The sequence below is a fragment of the Chroicocephalus ridibundus genome, chromosome 4 (assembly GCF_963924245.1).
Source record: "Chroicocephalus ridibundus chromosome 4, bChrRid1.1, whole genome shotgun sequence".
Lineage (NCBI taxonomy): Eukaryota > Metazoa > Chordata > Aves > Charadriiformes > Laridae > Chroicocephalus > Chroicocephalus ridibundus.
The window spans coordinates 74,753,038-74,771,330 of record NC_086287.1 but is presented as its reverse complement, the minus strand read 5'-3'; the positions used below and the strand labels follow the sequence as shown (position 1 = coordinate 74,771,330).

At 45.1% G+C, this 18,293-nt stretch overlaps 1 protein-coding gene across 9 annotated transcripts in view; it reads left to right on the top strand.

Moving 5' to 3' along the window:
* NUP93 (nucleoporin 93) overlaps window positions 1-18,293 on the top strand; it is an 81,717-nt gene that overhangs the window by 31,766 nt on the left and 31,658 nt on the right. The window contains exons 1-3 of one of the 9 annotated variants that reach the window (XM_063334205.1): window positions 6,079-6,237; window positions 7,095-7,178; window positions 9,098-9,259. The exons of 5 other annotated variants lie outside the window; for them this stretch is intronic. The gene's annotated coding sequence lies outside the window, so the exon portion shown is untranslated. Of the gene's footprint in view, window positions 1-6,078; window positions 6,238-6,262; window positions 6,391-7,094; window positions 7,179-9,097; window positions 9,260-18,293 lie in introns of those variants that run through there. 3 more of the 9 variants (XM_063334207.1, XM_063334204.1, XM_063334208.1) reach the window with 3 other exon arrangements.

The window sequence follows — 18,293 nt, the reverse complement described above, 5'->3', positions numbered from 1 at the left end:
ATGTTATCCCATCCCAAGGAAATGTCCCTGTGCATCTTAGGATTCAGCAGGTCGACTTAGGACCATCACTAGTGTCTGTTGCCACTTGGGGGCTGTCTGGATCCCTTTGGCAGAGAGCTGAGCAAGCTGTTCTTCCTGCATGTTGGGATGCTGCTGGGGCCCCACAGGTTATATCCAACTTGCAGGATCTGCCTGCCTTTTGGAGGGAGGCCAGGGATACCCTTTTGGGCAGCGCTCATTGTAATAAGGGCTGAATACGTCTATCTTCATCTCTCCACTGTTGGCGAGCAGACTGGGAGCCACAGCTGGTTACATGAATGCGCCCACTTGGGCCCTGGGCTGGAAACAGCCTCTGCCACATGATGTAATGTGGGAAAGGAGGGTTCTGAAACTGCTGGCAGGTTTCTGTGGCTGCGTGGAATGAATTGCTGTGGAAATTATGAACACGGGCTTGATTCTGCACATCACTCTTCTTCCAGTGATGCAAGTCCATGTATAATTGTTATAATGCAGGGGGAAAGGCAGAGCTTTCTCTTCTCAGACCATTCGCAATTGATAATATAACCCTGACGAAACAAAGCTAAAAGCACAGAACTGTTTCTGGTTTTGTATGTGTGAGAGTGTGTGCCTGCATGCTGCCTTTTGGGCTTCATGCGATGAAGAATTTGGAGACATTTTGCAAGAAGCTGGGGCATTGATAATTGCATTCTGGTTAATCATCGTAGAAGGATCATGATTGCTACTAGCTGATGCTTTGTGGCTTCCGCCAGAGTTAATAATTCATTGCTGGACTGTGTCAAAGCCTGCTCTTAAGTCAGGTCCCTCCGTGGATTGCAGGCATCAGGAGGAGTCGGAAGAGATGAAAGATGGGCTTATTGTTTGTAGTCATTAACTGTAGGCAGCATTAGGTTAACTTCCTTGTCCTGCCATTCCCTCTGGGAATGTGAGGGACACAGGAATTTGGCTGCTTGTGAAACTGTGCTAAGAAATTCAGTAGCTAGACAGAAGAATGCTGAACCAAAGGTGTGACTATCGGTGACCATACAGTTCTGGTTTAATCGGCTGTGGGATTGAGAGGATTTTCCCTGCCACGATGCTGAGGCGACAGTTTTAGAAAAGAGCTATTTTCCTACGGAGCTGAGATGCTTTCCAAGGCGCAGTGCCTAACCTCCCAGGGAGAGTGTGCTCTTACCACTGAGAGATGAATTTGGTCATGTCGGTGCTTGCAGTCATTGGCAAGAGGGACTGACATTCAGGGCTTGTATATAAAAAAGGGGTTAGCATTCTGAATTAAAAATTAACACGTTCTCTGCATAATTACAGACTTACAGCACACACTAAAGAGGGCTGTACAAAAGAGGGCTTTCCAGGCAGAGTTTAATGGCCCAGAAGCGGAGCCATCACTTCTTTCCCCCCCTCCTTTTAAATTAGCATGGGCATGTTTAAAACACTTCTCAAATTCTGCTGCAAAATAGCTGTTTGGCTTCCAGTTGTGTTTTTTGGGTGTTTTTGTTTTTTTTCTTTTTTTTTAAAAAAAGGTGATTACTCTTTTTAATGCTAAAGATGGAAAGTGGTTTGCATATTCATGGCACATTATAATTTGGAAAATAATCTCCTAGTAGATATTTAACAATGGCTTTGGGTAAATGGACACTTGTTGCGCTTTGTTTAAACGATTACATCTCAATTACCAATTGATGGTGAGAGCATGGGTAATACCCTTGGTTCTTTGTTAAAAAGGCTCTAATTAAAACTGGTTCCTGCTCTTGCCTCTTGGATAAATACGGACGTGAGGTAGTTCAGTGACACTCTGTCAAATTGCCGAATGGAGTGCAAGTTCCCCATTCATCCTGACAAGTGATACCGTTAATTGGGGTGTGGGGTGTGGATGGCAGGAACAGCGCTGCCAGTGTTGGTGCTAATCCGCTCTGCTTGGCTGGGCTTCCCCCTGCTTGGGACCAGCACTCTTCTAATTTTCCAGGATTTGTGTTTCTCTTTCCTCCCCCCATCCGCCTGATCCCGAAAAGCAGTGCTCCTCAATCGGTGCTGTCAGAGGTGTTTCCCACTCTGTGCCTTTCCATGCTGCCTCTTGTTTGCTGCAAATTTATCCCCAGAAAAAGATCTGTTGAAACTTAGGTCTCCTTTGAGCTCTGTAACAAGCCAGCGACTCCCAGTCTGAGTGAGTTGGTAGTTTTTTTCCCCTGCAAGAGGGTGGCTTTCTGTGGTGATGGTATTAGATGTTACTGGCCACTTCCTAGTACTAGTTTTTGCTTTGACTCTGGATAATTCACATTCTCTTAGTCCATGAAAGTTAGCCCTTTGCCACAAAGCCCAAATTCCCTGCCGGCTAGGCCAGTGGCATAATAATACGCTCAGCCCAGCTGACTTTTTACTCCGCACTATTTGCGTGCGAATATAACCACGTTGATGTGAAAGCGTTAGCCTGGATTTTCTTCCTATCCTCTTCACCGCAACTGGCTTGAATCGGACTCCTGAACCCTCCGGCTCCTCTTTCTGCATCCCTCTGACGGGAGAGGATGAGTGTGCAGTACGGAAGACACAGGCGGCGTCCTGGGCATGACGGCTCTCCTTCTGAAGAGACGGAGCGTGTCGCTAATGCTGGATAATCACCCTGCCAGCCTTGCGGAGAGGAGGGGAGCTAATGCTCTAAGGCGCGCTCCAGACCCAGTATGACAGTGCAATATTTGCTGCTGCCACGGCACTGGATTAAGCAGAGAAGAAAAGATTTTTTTGGAGGGGAAGGAGCTACCTATCGCTGTTTTAACTCGCTGCCAGCAACATCTCTTACTTTTGCCGGCTGATGCTCGCCGATGATGGCAGGCGTCAAAGCTGTGGGACTTCAAAAAGGAGCTAATACAGGAGCAGATCCAGGGCTGCTGTTCGTAGTCTTCCCCTGGCCAGTGCAAGACAGGGAGAAAAGATTACAGTGACTGTAGATGAGCATGTTTTATGGGTTTTTCTTGAATTTAAGGTGGTGGTGATAGCATCTTTGATTTTTGTAGTTACAGCAAAGGGAATCTCCTTAACTCCAGAGGTGCAGCTGTACTTAAGAGGGAAGGAGGTCATTGTGGCCACCCAGAGATGGAGAGAGGGAGTGATCCCAACACAAAGGAGGGTATTCATATTCCAACAGCTTCTGCATGATCTCTGCATCATCGTTCTCTTGGGGATATCATGCTTTCTACTCGGAAGGAAAACTTTTATGGTTTTCCTTAGCTGTGGCCCAGCAGCCCTGAGCAGTAGTTTTCTTCCTTCTCCTCCCACGCTCCCATTTGAGTGCAGAAGTGATTGATGCGTGAGCTGACTGAACACTCCACTAAATTGATTGCCAGCGAAACAGATAGCAGTTCCGACATCTTAGCTGGGTTACCTCTCAGGGTTGTTTACACTAACAGCCATTTGGGGTGAGTAGCTTCTGCTCGTATCCCTCAAAGCTGTTGCTTTAAGAAATCCATAGGTAAGGGGAGACAGTGCTGTGCTGAGCCACCCTGGGAAAGCTTTCCCTGCGGTATGGAGAGCTGCTAATGTGATACAGAAAACAAAAATATATCTAAACTGTGCTGATCTGTAATGCATAGCTCTGCAGTTGGGAGTAGCTTCTGCAGTAATGTTACATGGCCAGAAAATAACAGAGAATGTCTGTTGATTTTAAAAAAAAAAAAAAGCACCTTTAAAGTTGTGGCTCGCAGCTCCAGATGGATCGTTACACTCCTAAAATCCCTGAGGAGGCTACAGCCTGTCCCCAAAGCCCATTGTCTCTCCAGGTATCTTTACCTGTTTTAAGGTTTGGACAGAAAGCAAAAGCTCTTTGTATCTGTGTGCTCCTGGCTCTGCACCGCTAGTGGGTTACACAAAGAGATGGAAGCAGGGGGAGAAGCCATCCAAAAACACGTGTGAGGTGAGTGGCACGTTACAGAGGTGTGCATGGCTGCAGGGATACTGCCAGGCATGGATGCTCAGAGATGCAGGAGGAACACCAGAGTTAAATTATTCCTGCAAATGTATACCCTTCCTCTCGCAAAAGGGACTTTTTGTGCACTTTTTGGGTGTAGCTGGTCGTGATCCATGGTTTTCCCTGCAATGCAACTGACTGCGGTTCTCCTCTAAGAATGTCGGTGGGTTTGGACCTGTCTTCTCTGCTCAGGAGACTCCTGGTATACCTGTATTCAGGGCAGTGTTCCTTTGGTCACAAGCAGGGAGGGTTTGCTCCTTGCAGTGGTTTGAGGAAAATCACCCTCAGGATCAACTTTGCTAGTTTCAAAGCCAAAATACACTGTATTTAAGAGACCACTCTGCCACTCGTGAAGCTCTGAATTGTGCAAGGTGCCCAGTGATGCCTTTGGGGTAGGTTAAGCCTGACTCACAGTGCACCTTCTATAGATACAACGCTGTTAATGGGAATTGCTCCCAAACCAGAGAGTACAATGTTAATTCAGAGACTCGGTTTTTCCTCTATATAAAATATCCTGCACCATTTTTACCGGTACTTTGTGTCCAACCGATACCCCTGCAGTGTTGTTTTAATTAAAACAGAAGTGGAAATAATGAATTGGTGGTGTTCTGCAGATACGTCAATGTTAATGCACAGTAAAACGCTCTCCTGGTAGCTTTCTGTGCTTCATTAAATTAAACGTAGACATCCCAAGTCTGGATATTTTTATGTGTGTTTGCAAATACAAGATGTGCATTTGGTAAGCAGAATTATTGAATTGTGAAATGCAGTACTATTGCAGCAGGACTGTCGTTCCGGGATTTAAGAAGAAACAACTTTGAATTTGGGAGTGTCGCCACTGCCAGTGTTTGCAGAGGGATGGGAGCTGTGTTGGCACCGCAGGTTAAATGTGCACTTGGGACCTCTGGAAGTAACTGCCAGATAGTGTCACCCTCATGTTCTGTGAAATGCTGCTTCACGGTGGTACGTTTTGCGTATCAGCAAATGCATTCCTTATTTCTTTGCTGCTTCTAATTTTTTTTTTTCCTTTAAGATGGGGGTGGTCCGCTTCTCGATTTTTCTCTGGCTTTCTGCACTGTAATGATGGCACCATCACCTGACTGCTGGAATATACTGGCCTGACTTTAATCATCGGGTGACTGGCTCTTAGCATGGCTTCATCTCTGCTGTTTTACATCCCCTCTTGTAATTGCACGATCGCTTGCAGCATTGTTTTTCTATTGGTGACAATGAAAGACACATGTTAGCGTTTTCCGTAGCCTTATACTTTTTTTTTTGATGGTTAAAGTGTAGGTGAAGAAGTGGTACTTTGTAAATAAAATCCTTTTTATTTGCAAGCAGCATATTTTCCCCCCTCATGTGCAATCATTTGTAAGACAACATTATATATAAAACCAGGTTTGTAACTATCACACGGAGGAAGAAGTAGTTAGGCTAAGCCTGTATTAATAACAGGGCTGCGTTTCTGTAGTGCTGACAGTTTCATTGAGGTATAGATGCTTAGAATTAAATAACCAGCTCAAAGCTACGAGAAAGAGCGATGTTTAATGTAAATAGTATCTAAGTCTTTTAACTGCTAAATAACCAAACCCAGCAAAACAATAGAGAATCAAAGCTCTCCTTTAAAGAACACTGACACCAATTACTAGGCAGTGAAATTATCTGCCTGTACAAGTTGTTTCAACAGCTCTGCAGGTCTAAAATGGCAGAAGCTTTCTGTTGCTGTGTAAGAATCAAACTACCATTTATTTCAGCCTCATGGTATGTGCAAATTCATGCAGCTCAGTTAGGGGAATAGCTTCACAACTGGTGTTACAATCTGTGGCTGGAGTGCTGCATCACAATGCAGCAAATGCATTTTCCACATTAACCAAACATGACAGCTGAAACGATTATTAACCATGCAATATGTCGGAAGTCATCAAAAATTCACATCAGAGTAATTGCAGTGGCTCGGGGAGGAAAAAAAAAAAATAGGAGCATCTCTCTCCTCTTGCCTTCCTGTCGCCTCACCCCCTCCTAATTCTGACATGGTACAGTCCGTTAACAATAAAATATCCTTCTGTAACCTATAAACTGTTACTCCTATCAGTTACTGGTTTCAGACTGATGCTTTCCCTAGAATTTGAATAAAGCACCACTGGAAAAAAAATAAATTAAAAAAATAGATGCTTTACAGACAGTGGTGTTCAGGCGGGGAAAGCAGCTCCTTTCTTATTGTCTTGCTGGACTCTTGACTGTCTCAGCCATTTCAGGACTTGCAGGTTTGATTTATTTTTATTTTTATTTAAGATGAAAAAACTTGAGCGTTAATACAGAAAGATACGGCTGTGTGAGTCTAAATACGAGGCAACTGAAGTGTGGCAGTTACAGCCAGCATTGACGGGTTTGTAACTCCTCACTACTGAGATCTACAGGTAGGAATGCATATATTTAAAAATGTATAAAATGAAGGTAAAAAGCTTGCTTTGATAAGAGAGAGTTTTCCTTCAGGTGTCTTCTGTGGCGGTTTTTCTTTGTGCTGTTGCTGCAGGGTGTTGAAATTTGTAGGTGAGTAATTAAAGAGAACAGGTGGGGAGTTTTGGAGAAATCCTCCTTTGCTCACAGAAAAGAAACCTTAAGGTTTGTGCCTTTTACCTTGGAATATTCTCCGCTAGAGCAGCTGCTGGGTGGGGCATCCAGGGTCTGCCTGGGGTTTCAGTCCTGCTGCCTCCTTACAGACCCTCTTGACATTGCTGACTTGGCTTTTCTTTTAAGCAGAAATGCAGTAGCATAACTTTCTGCGTGCCTTTATTCCTGTTTTCGCTTCCTTACGCTATGAAATGTCTACGGAAGTATTTTAAACAAAAAAAAAATATAACAATAAAGATGCTGCTTGATTTTGTGATATATTTTTTTTTCTTAGTTTTCATTGTGGTGCAAAGATGTTGGTCCACTCTGTTTCCTCTGTTCCTAGAGATGCATTTATGATTTATTTAGAAGACAAGCTAAACTTTCTTTAATTTTATTTCAAAGGAAGGGTTTCAAATGTGGCATGAGAATGAAAATAAGATAGAAAACATTTCTACTTTCTTAAAGTAAAAGAAGACACTTGGGGATTTGCCTTTTCTTTTTTTTTTAGTCTCCGAAATGAGGTGGTGAAGTCTATTTGCTTAGTCAACTGGAGTTTGCAGCCTAGACCCCACCTCTCCTGCAAGTGAAATGGGTACGTTGTGAAAGGGGTTAAGCCAGTAAAATCAGAGTAAAGGGAAGCAGTCAGGGAATTAACGTTTATATAAATGTGGTGGCCGTGGGTGGCAGCTGATTTTCGTGTTCTCTGCTCTAGGGGCTTGGAGGCTACCCGCAAAGGGGAAGCTCTGCCTGCCTTCGGTGTGGGGACAAAAGTCCAGGGTGGGTTGCTTTTTTCTCCTCGCCTTTCAGTTCTTTTTCTCTGTACGGAGGAAAGCAGGTTAATGAAACGTGCTGCGCCAGGAGGGCTCTTGCAGCAGAGAATGACTTGCCTCCTTCAGGGCTCCCTCCCCAAAAATTAAGGTGCTTGCATGCTGTCTTCTGCGCTCTCGTCACCTGAGAAACGCTCAGAAGGGGAGACCCAGGAACCATGGCCAAAGAGTTGCCTCTCTTGAACAAGATTACCTGTACTAAGGTGGGGGGGGGGATCTTGCCTCGGCAAGAAATCAAGTAAAAGACAATGTGTGGTTTGCATGTGTAAAAAGATGGAGGAAGCCATCGCCACTGACCCCGTATGGGAGACAGCTCAATTATCCTTGCAGTTGGTACAGTGTGGCAAATTATTTTCCTTTGTCTGAAGTGGGTGGGAGACAGAGTTCAACTTGGCTCCAGAAATTAATATATGCAAAAATGACTGTAATTATTAATTAGCTGTGGGTCTCTTATAGCAGGGGTTTCCGTGATATCTGGTGGCAGCATCTGGAGTTGGCATTTCATTTACATTAAAGTCCGAAAGCTTGCGTGCCTTGTTAATGCAACGCGCAAATAAAGGCATGGACTGCTAGAGAGTTCCTTAGCGAGGGTGGAGTACAGCCGGAGGAGAAAAATGGAAACCTTTTGTCTCCCGTGTATCCTCAGCACACTGCTCCCCTGCCCCAAGTCGGGAAAGTTTAAACCTTAGGTTTATTACACAATAGGGGAAATAAGCTGAGAAAGGATAAAGTCTTTATTATATCGTTTGTTGCAGCAGAGATTTTTAAGACATGCTTTTCTCTCCAAGCTTTATAATGTCTAACAGTTCAAAATATAATTGTAACAGGCATATTCTAGACTTCTGGTGTTTATTTTAATGATCTGCAATTAATAATTCATAGGTAATTTAAATAATTAACTTTGTGAAATGTATCAGTAATGTAGTAAGGAAACACCATTTCTAAAGACCACGGCATGTTTAAATTGAGGATTTAAAGATGATATGACACATATGAACTCCTCCAAATTGCTTGCTTTCACTGTCAGTGAAATACTTATATTCTAAGGCACATGCTGCCATGTTGCAAATACCTATTAGGTGAACAAAGTAGCTATGATTTACTTACGAAGAGGAAGGATGGGCTAGCTGATTTGGGCTTATTTTTCGAAGTCAGGCGGATGATTTTGCCAGATCATCCCATGTTATTTAAGAGGGCTGAACTTTACATTTGCTCATTTTCTTGAAATTCCAGTGTGTGTTTAAAAAAGACAAAACACTTCTATTCTTCACGCTAAAACGGACCTAACCTTGGCTCTTTGTAGTGTTAGCCAGCCACTGTCGGCAACATAAAGTAGATTTAACTTTGGAAAGGTTTTCTTTCTCTATGTGGGCTTTCCCGGGAGGCTTCAAATTGCGATAGAAATGTTACAGGGAGGAAGCCCCGTTGTGGAGGTGCGGCACCGAGGAAAGCCACCTATGCTGGGGCGTAGGATCTGCATCCCAGTTTGACTTGGTTATCGCATTTCCAGTGCTGACAGCCTTCTGCTGTCTGTGAACCAGGCGTTGTCCCTCGGAGGCAGCGAGCGTTTGCTGCCTGAATCACTTTGTGTCTGAAATACAGATGGAGGCTGCAAGATTTTTGCTTGGTTGTTTTATTTGGGGTTTGTTGTTTTGTGTGTTTTTTTTTTTTTTTTTAACCAAAGCAGAAAGATAAGTAGTGCTCCTGAGGAACGGTCAGGAAGGCGGTACATGGGCTTTCTGCTGTGGGATGGGGACACAGCAGCCGAAATCCTTCAGCTCAAGTCAGCCCCAGAACAGGGAGAGTGCCAGGCTCCGCGCTGCTGGGCTCCTTGCACCTAGAGGAGGTAAAGAAAACCAATTTTTCTCACTGCTGTTTTTTTTTTTTTACATACAGTTTCAGACTAACTTGAAGGCATTTAACTGTTTTTATGCATCTGAAATTGTGAAGGAAGAGATGTGCAAATACCAATAACATTTTTGCTTTCCTAAAAAAGCCCAAGAACATCCCTCTCTCGCAAACAGCAAGGTTGCATGCTCCCAGCCAGCGGGGCAGTGGCTAAAGCATTTACAGGGGTGGGAGAGACCCAAGGATTGCACTAAAATCTGCAGAAGTGGGTTAGAGGAGACTGGGTGTTAACGACTAGCAGGTTTGTTTCATAATTTGTCCTCCTTGCTGGTGTTCCGTCAGAAACGTGCCCTGTCAGGCTGGGAAATACTTGTACTGATAGGGGGTAGTTTGGCTTTTGGATGTGGTCCGGAGAAATGAATTTTCTGCCGCCAGGTTGAGTGGGTTGTTGTATCTGCCTATATGTTAATGCTAATGGACAGTTAGTCCAGCGACAGGCACTGCAAGCTTGTCAGTAAGGCTGCTTTGTGCCTGTTTCTTTTCTTTTCAAACTGCTCCCTTATTAGCTAGTGGTGTCTGTGGTATTCCCGTAACAGGGCTTGGACGCTCCTCTTTCCTCGGCGTTATCTATTTTCTGTGCGGTGCTGACAGATTTCCAGTGGCTGGTTTCTCAGCTTACCCCATCTCGGGAGACTCCTCACCAGCTCTCGCTCCGGTAAATTGAGGTGTGGTCCGCAATGGCAACCGCACACTTCCTCCTGCCCCTGCCCCGCAAGGGCACGACACGGTGCAGAAATTCAACCTACGGCTCTTATTTGTCACCGCGTTGTTTGAGCGTGGTTCCCTCTTAGGAGGGGGGAAGAACGCACAGCTACTTCTGGAGAAAATGTGGAGTTAACCACGATGCTAAAATGGCAGCGGGAGAAATAAGAAAATGGCGTCATCAGTGAAATTAGTTGCCATGGCTTGATTCGAGGCGTCCTGCCTGACGCGAGGATGTTTTCAGCAAGAGGTATCACATTGCGGGCTTGATTATGACTATAGAAAGGTTTTAAATCACTTCAATCTGTATTTTTTTTCCTCAGTATTCCCTTAAAAAGCATCATACCAGAGAGGCGGATCTAATAGCTTATTCCAGTTAATGATCAGAAATTAGCTTTGTTTGCATGTTATAGATATTTATAATATAGGGTTCCATTTTGCATCTCAAGCCCATTGGAATTACCTCATAATTTAATTTCTAAACTAAATTTAAAAAAAAAAGTCAAAGCCCTCAGTTTTGCTTTGATTGTGAACCTCTTGATGCATTTATGATTTTTTAGGGTTGTATTTTTAATTGGGATGCTAATACAAGGATGTTTATAGCACAGGGGAGAGACTGTAATCACTTGTCATGGCGCTGAGCAAAGCCCCACACCATGGTCATCCCTCCGCACCTTAAAATCTTGAGGAAAAACAGATAGCCATGTATTTGGAAACTCGATGCGTGAGCTCAGATTTCAGATCGTGTGGCTCATTCGCTCTGTGCCGCTGCCATTGCTGCTGGAGAAACACCGGTGCCAAAGGAGATGGGCTTCCTGCGGGTCCTGCTGGCCTGATCTGTGCGGAGACCTTCCCTCGCTCCAGAAGTTGTATTCCAAGTGAGGTGACGTTGCATTTAATTGCCTCTGTGGCATTTTGGGTTCTTTATCTTTATTAAGACAAACGGAAATGCTGTCTGAGATGCTTTCAGGTGTGATTACCAGTGTTAGCCAGCTGAACCAAGCTCCTTCTGCTGGCTCTCAAGTAACGTTTCCTACTGCTGTAATTGGCAGGCAAGAGTCTCTCCACCTTCTTTCTTTAGTTTGTGTGTGTATATATATTTTTTTTTTTTCTCACTGTTTTTCTTCCTTCTGTTCTTTGCATGACCTCTAAGTGGGCTGGGGTTGTTCAAGACCTCCTGTTTTGTTGCTGCGCAGATTTCCTTGGTGCTTCGTAGCTTGGTAGGACCTGGGATTCTTGCTGCACAGCTCCCAGTTGCGTTGTAGGGAGAGAGAAAATGAGGCAATGCCTGGGCAGGAAGAGAGGCTCGCTAGGGAAGGTAGCACCGTTGCTTACACTATTTTAGCGTTGCGTTAACAATCGCTGTCAAAAATGATCTGTGCAGTGGAGGCTGATAATTGTTTGTGGAAGAGAACCTCATTCTGAGCAACTTCGCTGTAAAATTTTAAATTAAAAAAGGTATTATCCTAGTTTTATGCCATTAAAGTGTTTGTGACTTTGGCGGGGGGGGAAGCCTACTAAAATGACTTATAACAGCATTCCTGTGCGCTGTGTAGCCCAACATGACATGGCAAAGATTTTTAGAGCCTGAGAATGAGGGACTTAATCTGCGTAATTGGAGTTATTTTGGTTTCACTGTGAAGGGGAAAGACACAACAAACAGTATGGATAACTACTAATATTTCAATAATTAGCTACAATGTATAAGTAATACATAAATTACACATATTATGATTGGTGCTTTTTAGAACCCAGTGTCCTCCTTCACTCGATTCAATCATTACGCTTGGGTTTGTTAAATCTTGTGAATTTCTCCGACGTATTTTATAAAATCTTAAAATACATAGGAACGCTGCAGCGCGTTTCCATGTTACGTTAGGAATTAAGCCACTTGTAAGTATGATTTTAAGTGAAATATTGAGATCTTGTAGTGCATGAAAGGCTGAACTCGCCGAGCATCCTATGTCGAATTAGAAGCAATTAAAACGAAGCTCAGTCGTGTTTCCTGCCAGCAGTGCTGATCTCTGTTTATACGCAGAACAAGCGGTGCCATGTAGCAGCGCGAGTTCAATTTTGGGGCCGCTGTGTGAGTGGCTGGCGCAATATTCCAGTGGTATTTTCTAGACGTTTCCAGTGTGATAAAGCTGTGCTCCCTGTGTATTTCATGGTAAATGTTGCTTATATTTGCTGCAAACACCTTGCATTCTCCATGATGGCCGCATGCCACAAACGCCTTTTGGAGGGCTGCGGTTGGGTGTGGGATATGATGGTAGCTCTCGGTGCTAGGGGATGGTTTGATATTAGCCCTTCCACACATAACGGATGGTCTCCTAGAAGCAGGAGCTAAGAGGTATTTGTATTTCTTCCCTTGAAGGCCGTATGTCTGTCTAAGGAGCACGTTTCCAGTCTCCATACAGTCCCAGCAAAAGTCAAAGAGCGCGCACCATCTGCCCCTGCTTCTGCTAGGAGCTGATCTGTGATTTCCTGAGGAGCGCTTCTTTCAGCAGTTTGAGGTTTTTCCTGTCACAGCTAGGAGGAATAATGATATTTATCCAACACAGCAAAATCCAATGTTCCTGGATACGGTCTGAAGATTACTGTGAAAACTGCATGAGTTTCACAGATCAAACAGTCTAAACCAGTAAAATAATACCCGAAAAAAGTACTAATTTTTGCACTGCTGGCACTAACCTACAGCAGAGAGCACTTTGTAAATATTTGCCTAAGGCTGGCTCTGCGACACGGATTAAAGGCAGCATTCAAAACTGAGCATTACACCAAAGGCGTGCTGATGGTGGGGCAGGGAAGCCCTGCTCCTGCCGCAGAACTTGTCTCTGGTGAAGGTTGCTGCTGTGCATCTTCCACAATGCACCCAACCTGTCGAAGAAGGCTTGTGGGCAAGTGGTGGTCCCCCTTCTTCGTTCTGCACAGGCTTTTGCACCGCATACATCAGCTCTTGCTGCTGCCGCAGTGAGGTCCGTGTCGCTGCTTCTCCATCATGAAAAGGGACCATATTGCAGCTCCGCAAAACTTTGATTTTGCCGGAGCAGAAAGCTGCTTTTAAAGAAGTGAAATAATCTTCAAAGTCGCTGCTAGTCACGCAGTGCAGCAGAGATTAGGCCAGGGTTTGTATATTTTAATAACTTAGTGCCACTGAAATGCTGTCAGCTCGCAGGGTGGGGAAGAGCTCTCCTAGCTCGTCTTTCAGATGAATTGAACATTTGGCTACGAGCGTGGAGCCCAGTCACGGTACATGGGAGGATGTGTTTTGAGAGCCCTGTGAAGGCAGGTAGCGGAGCAGCAAATCTTCCCCAAGGCCAGTGTTTGGCTGTATTAGCACAGCTTTGTGTTATAGCTACTAGTCTGCGTGGTTTTCCCTCTTAAGCTTCAATATGGCTTTGAAAGTCTCCGATGCAACAACTCGCTCTTGGGTCTTAGCAAACTGTAAACCCTTCTGGTTTTTCCCTGCCTTTTCTCCTGTATAGTCAACTGCGAATTAATTTTTTTTAGGAAAATGTTGCTGGATTTTCCATTCTAAACATGGTGGTGAGGTTCTCGAGAAATGCATATTGTATTTAGACAAGCTCAGCTGTCTTAGGCTAGGCAAATTTTGTCTTGCTAAATCCTTGCCTTGAATGCTGTATGCAGCTGTGGGATGAGCCTTGTCAGACCTGCCTGTTCAGTGGACCTTTGCAGTTGTGTACAGTGTTCCTTGTCTCTCACGCAGCTTTGACGCGAGGCAGATTGGTAAATCACCCTTCCTTGCATCCTCTTCCTCTCCGAGGATCTCTGCGCATGGGCCAGTCAGTCTGCATTGGCCCTGTAGCAGTTCTGCCGTCCGAAGTCTTCTAAGGAGAAAGCCAATTTCACAAACGCTCTTCGCCCCTTGCGTGTGGGAGCTGATCTTTGGGCAGCTGCCTTCCTGCTTTGAAGGACGCTGTATTGCCAAGGTATGTAGTGAAGCTGCCTATCTGTGTTTTTAGCACAGGTTTTTAGCAAAAGCTGATGCTTTCTGCAAAACAAATCTTAGGAGACCTACAGAAGCTTCCAAGAGACGAAGATCCATGCAAAATGAAAATGTCTGTGCTACACTGGCGTGTTCCCATCCTCAGGAATACATTAGTTGGCCACACACTGCTGCTTACGGGGCCATCCGCCTGGCTGTTTAAAGCCAGCCAGCAAGCACTGATGCTAGTGTCAGCATAAACAATAATTTAGATTAAAAAAAAAAAAAAGGCAATAATAGATAGTGTGGTCTGTTATTGTGGCAGTGGGTTCCAGGTAGTTTTGCTTCATTTTCTGTTTCCAGGGAGAAGATGGCCAGGAGGGCTGTGCCAGGGTGCATCACCCGGGAGTGTGCTCAGACGTGTGCACGTTTGCAGTAGGATTGTATTTAGCAAATTGTTTCTTAAAATTGCTAGTAGAGATAATAAAATTGGGTGCTTCATCTGGAGCCACTGTTCCCAAACCATTGCCAAAGAGTGATTTGGTTGTTGGTTTGGGTTTTTTTTAACTGTATAATCATCATCCCCACTGGTCCTTTGCAGGATTCACTGGATCTACTGGAGATCCATCACTTGGAAATACTTTAATCAAAGAGCAATTGACTTGAAATGGCCCCAGATTGTTCATTTCATTTTCTCCTTTCTTCTGCTGCCAGTGAAAAAGTAAGCATTGCTGTCAACATCCAAGGCCTCAGTATACTATTTGGCAACATTCGCCTTCTCTTGACAGCTTGAATACTAAGATCAAGTATTAAAAGTATGGCCTGGCTGATGGAAGTAATTAAGAGACTTCTATCAGCCAGGAGAGAGTTTACTAACCTCATTTACTGCGGTGAATGGAAGAGACTTTCAATCTCCTGTCAAAAAGAGACCATCAGTGCATGCATGCCCTTTCCTACCAATAATGAATTGGTTACTGGAAGACTTTCTTGCTGGAATTCAGGCTGGAGCAAGGCAGGTGCTGGTTCCTGTCACATCAGCCCGCATCAGGCAGCGGTTGCCTGAGATGAGAACTGATGGTGGAGCAAGGAGCACGGCGAGAGCAGGGAAATGGTGTGGCCTCGCAGGGCTGTTGCCTCTCCGCTGGTGGGGCCAGCTCTACAAACCATCCTCGAGCGAGGCAGGATTTCAGCGGGGCGAGGGGGGGAATGTGAGAAGATCAGACTGGAATCCAAGGGGTAAGAGATCCAAGAGGAACTAAAATGTGCTGGGGAAAGATGCTGAGAGCCTGTAGACATGCAAGAATAAGTGGGACAAGCTGGAAAATGGGAACCTGAAGGTGGGAGAGTGGGTGTATTTCTATGCCTGTGTCCCTGTTTTGCAAACACCATCTCATCAGATATTGTACAAATCATGTGTAGGAAAGATTCTCTGCGAGTGTTGCGGAGAACCTGATAGAGAAGAGTTGTGCTGCTTCCCTTCCAAACTAGATGCAGGAAGAATGTGTGGGAGTCCCACAGTAACAGAAAGGAAAATTAAATGCCACTCACTAAAGCAGGACAGCATGATGTGACATTAGGGCTCTGTGAGCTTTTTGTGTAAACCTGCCTCGCGGAAATAAGATAAATTTTCATTTTCAAGCAAAATCTGGGCTACGTTGGGCTGCCTGCAATGGCAGCGCTTATGCCGGGAGAGCTGCGAGGTAAGGATTTCACCTCTGAGGTTTTAGCCATGCTCCTGTTAGCTATTCCTATCTCTGCCATCTGCTGCTGTGAAATAGCCCTTTGTCTCCTAACAATATCTCTGTTCTCCTTCTGCTTCTCTCTTTGGATGCTGAATATGAAGCGATGTCTCGTTGCTCGTTGTACAATCAGTAGCATCTCCCCAGAGAGGGCAGCTCCTGCGATGTGGGTCGTGTACTCCCCGTGCATGCCGAACACTGTACCGTCCTTATCCTCGTTATGCTCTCCAAGCCTTCCTGGCAAAGTCAAACCTTGCCTCTGGGATTGCAGAAAGCTTTTAGGGCAGATGTAACTCGGTGAGCGCAACCAGCGCTGTTCAAGGCCCAGACTTAAGAGATACGTGAACCATTAAAGCTGTTATATGGCCTGGGGTTTTTGAAGACCAAAGTTCTCTAGCATAAAGCACATCTCTTCCATCTTTCTGCCCATCCTTGTTCCAGAGAGCTCTGCTTTTTCTTATGGCATATGGACGTTTGTGTGCATGTGTGAAATGTAAATGTCCAGTGCCCAAAGCATAGTGCACCACTAGGTGGCAACACAATAAACCCAGGGAATAAATACTGTTAGAGCAGCTGGACACTCCTCACTTTCTTAATGTGTGAAATTTTGGCCACCAAAGCCTAGAGTGACAAGCCCAGGAGCTCTTGTTTGGCCTAACTAAGCAGGAGTCATCTCCTGAGCAGTAGCAGAAGTCCCAGCACCAGCTACTGAAACTCCCTCTTCTGAGGCTTAACAATTAGCCTGTAATTAACTGAAGCAACAATTGCCATGCTGCAGTCATAATGTTTAGCACAAGGCATAGGGCAGCCTTTTTAAAATCTGCCCCTCCTCAGTGAGGCATTACAGATATTATTTGGAATGTGTGAGGATCTTCATTTGCTAAAGGAGTAGTTTTTGAGATTGAAAAAGACAATTATCGTCCCCTAATTGGCATTCAGTGTAATGTAATCCCTTCAACGGACCTGGTGAACTGTCTGGGAGCTGGGAGGTTTCATTAAGAAAGATACTCAGCCTGGATTTACAGACTTCCAGGGAAGTTCAAGCATGTCTTAAATTACCCTGCCAATTACCATCATCGATATGGACCTTTCTAGGCAGGTACCTGCTCAGCTGAGGGCACACATCCCTCCAAGGAGGTAAGGTAGGACTTGGAGCAGTAAGGTAGGACTTGGAGCTCTGGGGGCTTTCAGGAGCCCGGTGCTCCCAGAGCATCAGGGGGCCTGGGCACCCAGGACCTCTGCAAGCTGTAGTGACTGGCTGGGTGTGCTCAGCACCTTCCATCGCATCCCAATAGCTGTAGGTCTGCGTCTTAGAGACAGTGGGCTTTTTTTGCCTGTAAAAATAGTAGCGTTGTTAGGATATGGCCAGCACATGGTGTTCTCTGCAGCATCACATCCCTACCGTCAGAAGCGTATGTGCTTTGAACGTCTAGAAGCTCTGCATGTTATAATTCCAGATAATTCTTCTCCAATTTGGGGTGGAGGTGGGGAAATTAAGGGGGGGGGGGGGGAACACAAACCAGGAAAAAAAAAAAAAAAACAAAAAAAAACAAAAAAAAAAAAAAAAAAAAAACAAAACAAAAAAAACAACCCCAAAAAAAACCCCCACAACAACCACCACCAACCCCAAACCCTAATTGTTGCCCTCCCAAAGTGCTTCCACCCATGTAGACATGGACAAGCTTTACAAAGTCATGTCTCCATCCCTCCCTGCCTCTCCTGCATGGAGCTGAGATCAGATCTTGGCCCACTTGGGTGGCTGCGGACGGCCTTTGCCTTGGTGACCGCTGCTTGTAATGGTTGGTACCCAGACGTGTGCGAGGATCTGGATTTACCTTCCCTTTTTCAGGCTGTAACTGCGCCTTTTCTGTGGGCGTTAGTCTAACAATGAAGGGGAATGTGGCGGACAATGAAATGAAGAATAGACTATGTAGAAGTGGCCACCGTCTTCCACATGTAGTTCAGGGACTGTTTCTGGGGGGACTGCATCGCATGTGTGTCTTGGAGGATGGCAGTTTGTTCTCTATCTTTTATATACAGAATATATGTATATAGAATCACAGGATGGTTTGGATTGGAAGAGACCTTAAAGACTGTCTAATTCCAAGATGGGCAGGGACACCTCCCACTAGACCAGGTCGTTCCAAGCCCTGTCCAGCCTGGCCTTGAACACTTCCAGGGATATGTATCTCTATCTCCCCTATCCAGAAAGGGGTCACATTCCTATTTCCAGCTGAAGGGGGTCACAGGCTGTCCCATACCTCAAAAGCTTGTTCTACAGATTTCAGAAGGAAAGGGTGGAACGCCCTTTATTTCTCATGCTGGTGATGGGTAGCAGGAAGGCAGACAGCACGCCTATGCGGCATGGTTTCGTGCCAGATCTCTTCAGTTTGGGGGAGCTTTCAAACCCTCCTCACCTCCCAGAGCTAAGCAGCAACCTGTGATTCCTGTGGTTGCATGCAGTACTGCTGCAGGACGGTTTCTAAGCCCTATGGTAAATATATTTTTCTGAAGGTCTAGATCCCTGCGACAACAAGTTTTTCTCCTGCCATGGGATCCGTGCTCCTCTGGAGATCCTGAGTTCT